This window comes from Leptodactylus fuscus, chromosome 11 (genome assembly GCF_031893055.1).
Source record: "Leptodactylus fuscus isolate aLepFus1 chromosome 11, aLepFus1.hap2, whole genome shotgun sequence".
In the NCBI taxonomy this organism is placed as follows: Eukaryota; Metazoa; Chordata; class Amphibia; order Anura; family Leptodactylidae; genus Leptodactylus; species Leptodactylus fuscus.
In genome coordinates this window covers 37,874,851-37,884,552 of record NC_134275.1, presented here as the reverse complement: position 1 = coordinate 37,884,552, position 9,702 = coordinate 37,874,851, and positions in this window count along the sequence as shown.

The following is a 9,702-nucleotide window of genomic DNA, read 5'->3' as shown; positions in this document are numbered from 1 at the left end:
AATATGGCGACTTTTAGAAAAAAAATGTTTTAACACAGTTTTGGATTTTTTTTTAAGGGGTCAAAATGTAAATAAAACCATATAGATTTGGTATCCCTGGAACCATACCGAAACACAGAATACAGGGGACATGTCATTTTGGCTGCACAGTGAACGCCGTAAAACCAAAGCCCGTAAGAAATTCGCAGAAATGCATTTTTTCTTCAAATCCACCCCATTCTGAATTTCTTTCCTGCTTCCCAGTACATTATATAGAATAATTAATGGCTGCATCGTGAAGAAAAATTTGTCCCACATAAATTAAGACCTCATATGGCTCTGGGAGCGGAGAAATAAAAAAGTTATGGGGTTTAGAAAGAGGGGAGTCAAAAACGAAAAACGAAAATCAAAAAATGCCATCGGCGGGAAAGGGTTAAAAAACAACAACTTTATTTAACCACTTCAGGGCCAATTTGTGGTCCAGGATCGGACACATTTTAGGTTTATTTTGTATGTACGGTTTTGAGGTTTGTAACATTTTTCTCGTATGTCTCAGTCAACTAATTTTTGCGTCTTTTTTCAGGGACACATAGGGCTTTATTTTTATGTTGTTTTTATTTTCGAATGTGTTTTATTTATTTTTTATATCCGGGAAAATATAAACAAAATAGGAGGGAAATTGTGTCTGGTTTTCAATTTATTTTTTTATTTTTTTATTTAAAAACACAAAGTGTCAATGAAAAACTTTATAATATAGTTTTTCCTCTCCGTTATGGTAATTTTTATTTTGTATGGTGTCGTCGGGGGTGGGGCTATAACCTTTAATAACGGCGTTTTATTAGCGTATTATTTATTTATTTTTTATTATTATTTTACTTTTTTTTTTTTTTTTAACTTTTTTATTATATTTTTTTTTTTTTTTTTTTTCCAGATTGTGTCCCCATAAGGTGATAAGAGACCTTTGGGGACATCTGATCACCTTTTCTTTTTTTTTTTGTACTGGAGGCAGATTTCTCCTATAACTGGGGCTGCTACATTTAACCCCAGTTGCAGGAGAAATCCAGCCTCCTGCACGCTGTATACACAGCTTACTGAGCTGATCTGGGGTCCTGTAGGACCCAGCAGCAATTGCAAGACGCTGCTCCCGGTGGATCACGTGACCGCCAGGTCAGAGGGCGTCCGCATCATGGCAGCGTCCATAGCCGTGTATACAGCGCTCATTGACAGCAATTGAGAAGGCAGGGGAGGTAATAAATCTTCCCTTCCATCTCTCTGGGAGCTCCGGCTGAAGTTACAGCCGGCTCCCAGCTTCAGTAGCTGCACAATCTCTGTGCAGCTACTGTGTTCTGACTGGACGTACAGGTACGTCCTGTCAGAACAAGGCAACCACTATCCTGACGTATCCGGAAGTGGTTAAATACCAGACATACATAAAATACTAAATTCATAGCCAGATACATACATAGTCAAATTGGATGCGCAAAAAAAAAAGAACAGTAAACAGTGAACAGTATAAAGCTCAGACATACATAATAATTCATATAATTGCACATCAAAGCATTTATAGACCAGAATTATACATACAATAAACCTTAGGGAACATTCCAAGCATAAGGCCTCCATCGAGATACGGCCTCCCTCTGGCCTAGCTGTTTTACATCCTTGAGGTAATAGATATAGGCTTCACTAAGGACAAGTTTAAAACAGTTTTCAACATCAATAGTTTCTAGATTATAAATAGTTTATTTCTTACCTTCCAGAGAGCACTTTTAAAACAATCAATGAAAGACCAACAAACTATTTGCTTAGTGACATTAGAACATGTGAAAATACCATAGATTACATAAAAATAATTAAAATCCCTAAGACCACAAATCTCTTTAAAAAGGGGACCAGCCCTCTTCCAAACTTCTTGTGCAAAATTACAGTTCCACATAAATATGCAACACCGTTTCATCACTGCCGCACCTCAAACATCTGGCCGATGCTACCAGTCCCCTGCTATGTTGAAATTCTCTTGTAAGGAGACACTGATGAACCATAGACCAGGCCAAATCCCTGTGGCTATTTGCTAAAAATTTCCCAAACACGGAACTTTTCAAGCGGACAGAAAAACCCGACATGTAGGTTTTTTCTGTCCGCTTGAAAAGTCGGACATCTTTACAAGCGGACAGTGAAGGAAGGGCACGGAGTGCAATAGAACGCACCCGATCGCCATTTAAGTGAATGACAAGTGTCATGGACACAGCTAGTGTCTGCTCCTAATGTCCGTGCCAGATTTTGAACGGGCACTAGGAGCGGACACTACCTGTCAGACACTGACGGTAGTGTGAACGCTCCCTAAGATTACATAGTGTTTAGGTGGACACAACAACGCGGGAGATCCCAAACGAACTCTAAACCACCTTTTAAAGATCATACCACATGTATATTTTAGGAGGGCACTAAAAGCACTCTCTGCAGAAAAACATTTAAAGCAAAAGCTAAAAAATTTTATGTAAAAGAAGTTAAAAAAATCTGGGATATCTCTTCCCCCATTCTGCCTCCTCTTATATAGAATTGTCCTCCTAAGTTTTTCCATTTTAGAACCCCATATAAAATAAAAACACATTTTAGCTATTTTTTAATATATACAATTGATGGTGGGAAAATCATGGCCACGTATAAAAATATAGGAACAATAACGGCTTTGATCATTAAAATTTTCCCTTCCATCGTAAGGTTTCTCAGCTTCCAGACAGAGATTTTTTTCTCCGCCCTGGAGATCGCCAAGTCCCAGCTTAAAACCTCGTCGTTAACATACCGTAATTAACCCCTTAAGGACCAGGCCATTTTTTGGTTTCGCATTTTCGTTTTTCCCTCCTCACATTTCAAGAGCCATAACTTTTTAATTTTTCAGTTCATATGATGGCTTATTGTTTGCGGGACAAATTGTACTTTGTAATGGCACCATTCAATATGCTGTGCAATGTACTGGGAAGATGGAAAAAAATTCAGAATGAGGTGCAATTGGAGAAAAAATGCATTTGCGCCATTTTCTTATGGGTTTAATTTTTACAGCATTCACTGTTTGGTACAAATGACATGTTACCTGTGTTCTACGTGTCAGTACGAACGCGGTGATACCAAATTTATATAGTATTTGAAATGTTTTGATACTTTTAAAAAAAATGATAAACTTTGCAAAATAGAAAAAAAAAATAGTGTCAGCATGTTCTAACACCTGTAACTTTTTCATATTTCCATGTATGGAGCTGGTTGTGGTGTCTTTTTATGCGGGACAAGATGACGTTTCTATTGATACCATTTGGGGAAAGATCTGATGGTTTGATCACTTTTTATTCAATTTTTTATAGGAGGCAAAGTGTTGAAAAAAACGCTATTTGGCTATTTTTATTTTTTTTGCCGCTACGTTGTTCGCAGTACGGGATAAATGTTTTAATATTCTAATAGTTCGGGCATTTTGGAGTGCGGGGATACCTAATATGTTTATGTTTAATGTTCTTTAATTACTTTTATAGCTGATCTAGGGAAAGGGGGGTGATTTGATCTTTTATATTTTTTTAATTTTTTCAATACTTTTAAAAACTTTTTTTTTTCTTGTTATACATTTATGATCAGACCCCTTAGGTACCTTGAAACCTAGGGGGTCTGATCGCTCATACTATTCACTGCAATACTACAGTATTGCAGTGAATAGGAAAATCGCAGCACTTCTATTAGACGATGCCTCTGGCATCGTCTAATAGATCTAGTGCAGAGACAAGCCTGGAAGCCTTCAATAGGCTTCCGGCTGTCATAGCAACCGATCACCGCCCTCTTGTGACGTTCAGGAGGGCGGCGATCGGCAAAACATGGCGGCGCCCATGCCGCCGGCGCCGTTTACACACTGCGGTCACGTTTGACCGCAGTGTGTAAAGGGTTAACAGCAGCGATCGGCTCGGGCACCGACCGCTGCTGTTAGTGGCAGGTCCTGGCTGTATGATACAGCCGGCATCTGCCCTGTATGGAGCGAGTTCAGCGTGTGAGCTCGCTCCATACATCCCCATGCGACCCATGACGTACTGTTACGTCATGGGTCACTAAGGGGTTAAAAATAATACCTAAAACTTTAATACGGTCTTGCTGCATAATAATACCAGGGTCCTCTGAGGAATCCCAGGGTCCAAAATAAAAGCAATCACATTTTTCTAAGTTCAGCTTAAATCCTGACCCTGCGCACTGATGCACTCACGTCTCCCCGTGCACACTCTCCAGCCGCACCAAGCCCCGCCTATTCCCTACATCTCTACAATACCAGTCTAGGGAGACGGGGGAGGGGCGCTCGGCCACTCCGGAGTAGCGGAGCTGAGCGCACGGCCCGATGTAGCAGTCCGATACAGCAGAGCTGGACCTGATACACACTCAGCTCTGCTGCATCAGACTGCTACATTGGCCAGCACTGCTACATTGGAGATGAAGCAGAGCTGGCCGTTCTCTGAGCTCGGCTACTCCGGAGTAGCCGAGCTGAGCGCACAGCCCGATGTAGCAGTGCTGGCCGATGTAGCAGTGTAGCAATGTCCGATGTAGCAGTCCGATGCAGCAGAGCTGAGTGTGTAGCAGGTTCAGCTCTGCTTCATCTCAGCATAGGAATGCATTAACCAGCCGTACTTCTGTATGGCATTCGGCCAATCAACACTGGTCAATGCATTCCTATGGGAAAAAGTCAGCTCGCGCATATCGCAAGCTGACAGGGATCCCGACCAGATAGAGCCTCAAAGAGCTGGGTGAGTAACATTCCCCCCAAAATAAAGGTAATCCCTAGCTAACCCTGCCTGTAGATCTGTCCCTGTCTCACAGTCACATAGTTCACAGTCCCAAATTAGTCGAATGTTAAGTCCACCATTCGTCTAAATTGGAGGTCACCTGATTTCGGCCGCCAATTCCTTTTTCCGATTTTTTTCGATGCCTCCATTGTCATAGTTCCTGTCCCACCTCCCTCGCGCAGCTACCACGTTTGCCTCGTGGTATTCGATTGTAATCGATTACCTCAAACGGCCTGATATTGGATCAAATATGTATTCAATCGACCGGTGTTCGCTCATCTCTATAAATCATCTTTTAAAATTTCCCAAAACTGAGTATTAAATTTGATAGGGATGCCGTCAGCCCCTGGGACCTTTCCTGTTGAAAAACTTTTAACTGCTTGCAAGAGCTCTTCCCGAGTTATCTCGGCAGTCAATAATTCTTGATCGATGTGATCAAGTTTGTGTGATATACAACTGCCCAAGAGGTCTACACAGGAGGCATCAATAACCTTAGTATTGAATAAATCTCAATAGAAGTTAAAGGTTACCTCTAGCATCTCGGGGATCGTGTCCTTCCCTTCTAGGTCAGTTATGATTTCTTTCCTTTCGTTAACCTTCTTGAAAAAATAGCGGGAACATTTCTCCCCTTCCTCCAAGTCCCGTACCTGGGCATTAAAAATAATTTGTTTCCCTCTATCTTCGATTACTCTATTAGTCTATTTCAGCCCTCAAACTTAAAAGATCCCCTTTTACGTCAACCCCTACAGTGTTGGCCAAAAGTATTGACACCCCTGCAATTCTGTCAGATAATACTCATTTTCTTCCAGAAAATGATTGCAATCACAAATTCTTTGATATTATTATCTTCATTTCATTTGTCTTCAATGGAAAACCACAAAAAGAATTGTCAAAAAGCCAAATTGGATATAATTCCACAGCAAACATAAAAAAGGGGGTGGACAAAAGTATTGGCACTGTTTAAAAAAATCATGTGATGCTTCTCTAATTTGGGTAATTAACAGCACCTGTTACTTACCTGAGGCACCTAACAGGTGATGGCAATAACTAAATCACACTTGCAGCCAGTTGAAATGGATTAAAGTTGACTCAACCTCTGTCCTTGTGTGTACCACATTGAGCATGGAGAAAGAAAGAAGACCAAAGAACTGTCTAAGGACTTGAGAAGCAAATTTGTGAGGAAGCATGAGCAATCTCAAGGCTACAAGATCATCTCCAAAGACCTGAATGTTCCTGTGTCTACCGTGCGCAGTGTCATCAAGAAGTTTAAAGCCCATGGCATTGTGGCTAACCTCCCTAGATGTGGACGGAAAAGAAAAATTGACGAGAGATTTCAACGCAAGATTGTGCGGATGGTGGATAAAGAATCTCGACTAACATCCAAACAAGTTCAAGCTGCCCTGCAGTCCGAGGGTACAACAGTGTCAACCCGTCGGCGTCTGAATGAAAAGGGACTGTATGGTAGGATACCCAGGAAGACCCCACTTCTTACCCAGAGACATAAAAAAGCCAGGCTGGAGTTTGCCAAAACTTACCTGAGAAAGCCAAAAACGTTTTGGAAGAATGTTCTCTGGTCAGATGAGACAAAAGTAGGAAAAGGCATCAACATAGAGTTTACAGGAAAAAAAAAAAGAGGCCTTCAAATAAAAGAACACGGTCCCTACGGTCCCTACAGTCAAACATGGCGGAGGTTCCCTGATGTTTTGGGGTTGCTTTGCTGCCTCTGGCACTGGACTGCTTGACCGTGTGCATGGCATTATGAAGTCTGAAGACTACCAACAAATGTTGAAGCATAATGTAGGGCCCAGTGTGAGAAAGCTGGGTCTCCCTCAGAGGTCATGGGTCTTCCAGCAGGACAATGACCCAAAACACACTTCAAAAAGCACTAGAAAATGGTTTGAGAGAAAGCACTGGAGACTTGTAAAGTGGCAGCAATGAGTCCAGACCTGAATCCCATAGAACACCTGTGGGGGAGAGATCTCTTGATGGCAGTTTGGAGAAGGCCCCCTTCACATCTCAGGGACCTGGAGCAGTTTGCCAAAGAAGAATGGTCTAAAATTCCAGCAGAGCCTTGTAAGAAACTCATTGATGGTTACCGGAAGTGGTTGTGCACAGTTATTGTGCCTAAAGGTTGTGCTACCAAGTATTAGGCTGAGGGTGCCAATACTTTTGTCCGGCCCATTTTTGGAGTTTTGTGTAAAATGATCAATAATTTGACTTTTTTTTCATTCTCTTTTGTGAATGAATGTCAATGAAGTCACAAATGAATATAAATCCTTTTATTTCAGATAAATGTGAAGATAAATGATGGATCTCCATGATATAATATGATCATACAGTGACATCACTTACATCATCCAGGGTTGTCACACAGTCATCAAGCTTCATGTAGATCCGGTGGATTTCTGGAATATCAGATGCATGCGACAAATCTGAATATTATATAAAATTATGTGTAATGTTATGATGATTTGCTGATGTTACTTACATAGCTCTAGGTGATCCGGAGTCTAATGAGTCTTGCCTGTCATAAGAATATATTAAAGGGGTATTCCCATCTGGACGTTTAAAATTTTTTTTTTACTAGATATCAATTTAACACACTAATAGGAATATAATAGCAAATATACTGTATATGGTTCCTACCCTTGACCAATTTATTTCTCTGAGAAAGAGCCGCAAATTTGTGCCGCCAAAAACACAAGTATTGTGGGCGGTACTAGCGTCAATAAGTCATGTGACTGCTCTGACGCTTTTATTAGAAAGACGTGCACGCTCCCGAGAGAATGAATTGCAATCAATGGGAGGCTTTTTAACCCATTGATTTCAATGTGTTCCGCACGGAAGACCGAACCCATTGAAATCAATGGAAGACTTTTTTTATGAGCGCTTTGTGCATGGGGGATCTCTTATGGAGAGTCTTACAACCGGCAGTCATGTCGGCACTTTCTTAGCGGAGCGCCGGAATGACTGCTGGTTGTAGGTAGTGTAGGCTGGGGGGGGAGGTATGCTACTTACCTTCCCCATCTTCATAGCAGCGCTGGTGCTATGAAGATGCCGGCCGCTGCCTCTGCTGTGATACTGTGTTGTATACACTGTTCTGGCTGCTGTGGGATGAGCATGAGCTACTATGGCAGAGCTTCCACCACTGGTCACCACTATCCCTCTCAAATGTAATTTTAACTATTGTCCCCTTCAGAAAATTATTAGGAACTATTTGTCAGTGTATGAAGACTTTGTGTCCACAAGATGGCAATATATAAGCACTATATGGGTCTATATAATATAATAATGATAATAATAATAATATAATGCATAAAAATAACTACAATAATAATTCTATGAATCAGGAGCGGCAGCAAACCAGATATACCCATCTAACCCAAATATACCAAATAGAATAAAGTACTTCCTTCTGCTGCAAGTTAACCCCAAAAATATATTTAATAGGAAAATAGGAAATAATCAAGAAATACAAAATCATCACAAAAAAATATTAAATTAGATGGCAAGATGGTGGCTCTGTGGTTAGCACTGGAGTCCTGGGTTCAAATCCCGCCAGGAACGACATCTGCAAGAAGTTTGTATGTTCTCCCCGTGGTTGCGTGGATTTCCTCCCATTGTACAAAAAACATACTTAAAGGGGTTGTCCCATCACAAGGATCCTATCTATACTGTTTGTTAATGTGAATGTAAGACTTTTCCTAAATACAATGCTTCAGCAAAACTGCTTTGTTTGGCCGCTATATTACTTTATTCATTTTTTGGGACACATCCCTTGACTTACCTGGTCATAAGTCAAGTGATGTATCTGCTGCTCTCAGGGGGGAGGGAGGAGGGGCTAAGTGCACGGGAGCGAGCCTGGAGGGGGGGGGTAGTTTACTCTTTGGGGGGAAGGGGCCGCCAATACAAACCCGGCATCCGCTGTAATAGAGAGGCAGATGCCGGGGACGGTTAGACGCCAGCACAGATGCCAGCAACATCGCTATGCTTCTGCCCTGCATGAAGCCAGCAGCGGCAGAAGCGGAATAACAGCATCACTCCTGCCGCTGCTGGCTTCATGCAGGGCAGAAGCATATCGATGTTGCTGGCATCTGTGCTGGGGTCTGTGCATCTGTGCCGATGTCTACACTCCCCGGCATACGCCTCTCTATTACAGTGGACGCCGGGTCACATATTCACATATGCATAAGCCAAGCGGCGAGATGCCGCTGGCCCTGCTTGCACGCTCATACACCAGTCTAGCCTTCACAATGCGAATACAGACCCAGCACCCGCTGTAATAGAGAGAGGCGGATGTCGGGTCTGTATTCGCATTGTGAAAGCTAGACTGGTTTATGAGCGTGCACGCAGGGCCAGCGCCATCTCACCGCTTGTCTTTGCATATGTGACCCCGCCCACCAATGATGCAACAAAGACGGAAGAAAGAAGAATTTACAGCAACGAAGACTGGTGAGTATGCGAGGTGGGACAACCCCTTTAAATGAAAAAAAAAAATGTACATTGTGATCTCTATATGAGGCTCACAATCTACATTTAAAAATATATAAATAATAATAATAATTAGAAATATATCAGATAAATGGAGATCTGTGGCACATGCTCACTACAGGGCACAGTCATAACCCTAGGAGCAGATGTATAACAACCTACAAATATAACCATATGGATCATAGTCCAGTGATGCAGGGGTTAATAAATAGGGCAAGCTCATACAATGATGGTTCTTTCTCCACATAATAGAAAGGGGGAAATTGTTACAATTCCAAACTAATAATAGTGAATAAGGGGTTAATAAGAGCAGAAACATAAATGTGTGACCAGAAACCAATGAAGGAATGCAGAGATAATCATCCTTGTATAGATATGCAAATCAGCCTGCAAGTGCACTTGGGGCGGGGCATGATTTACCAGACTT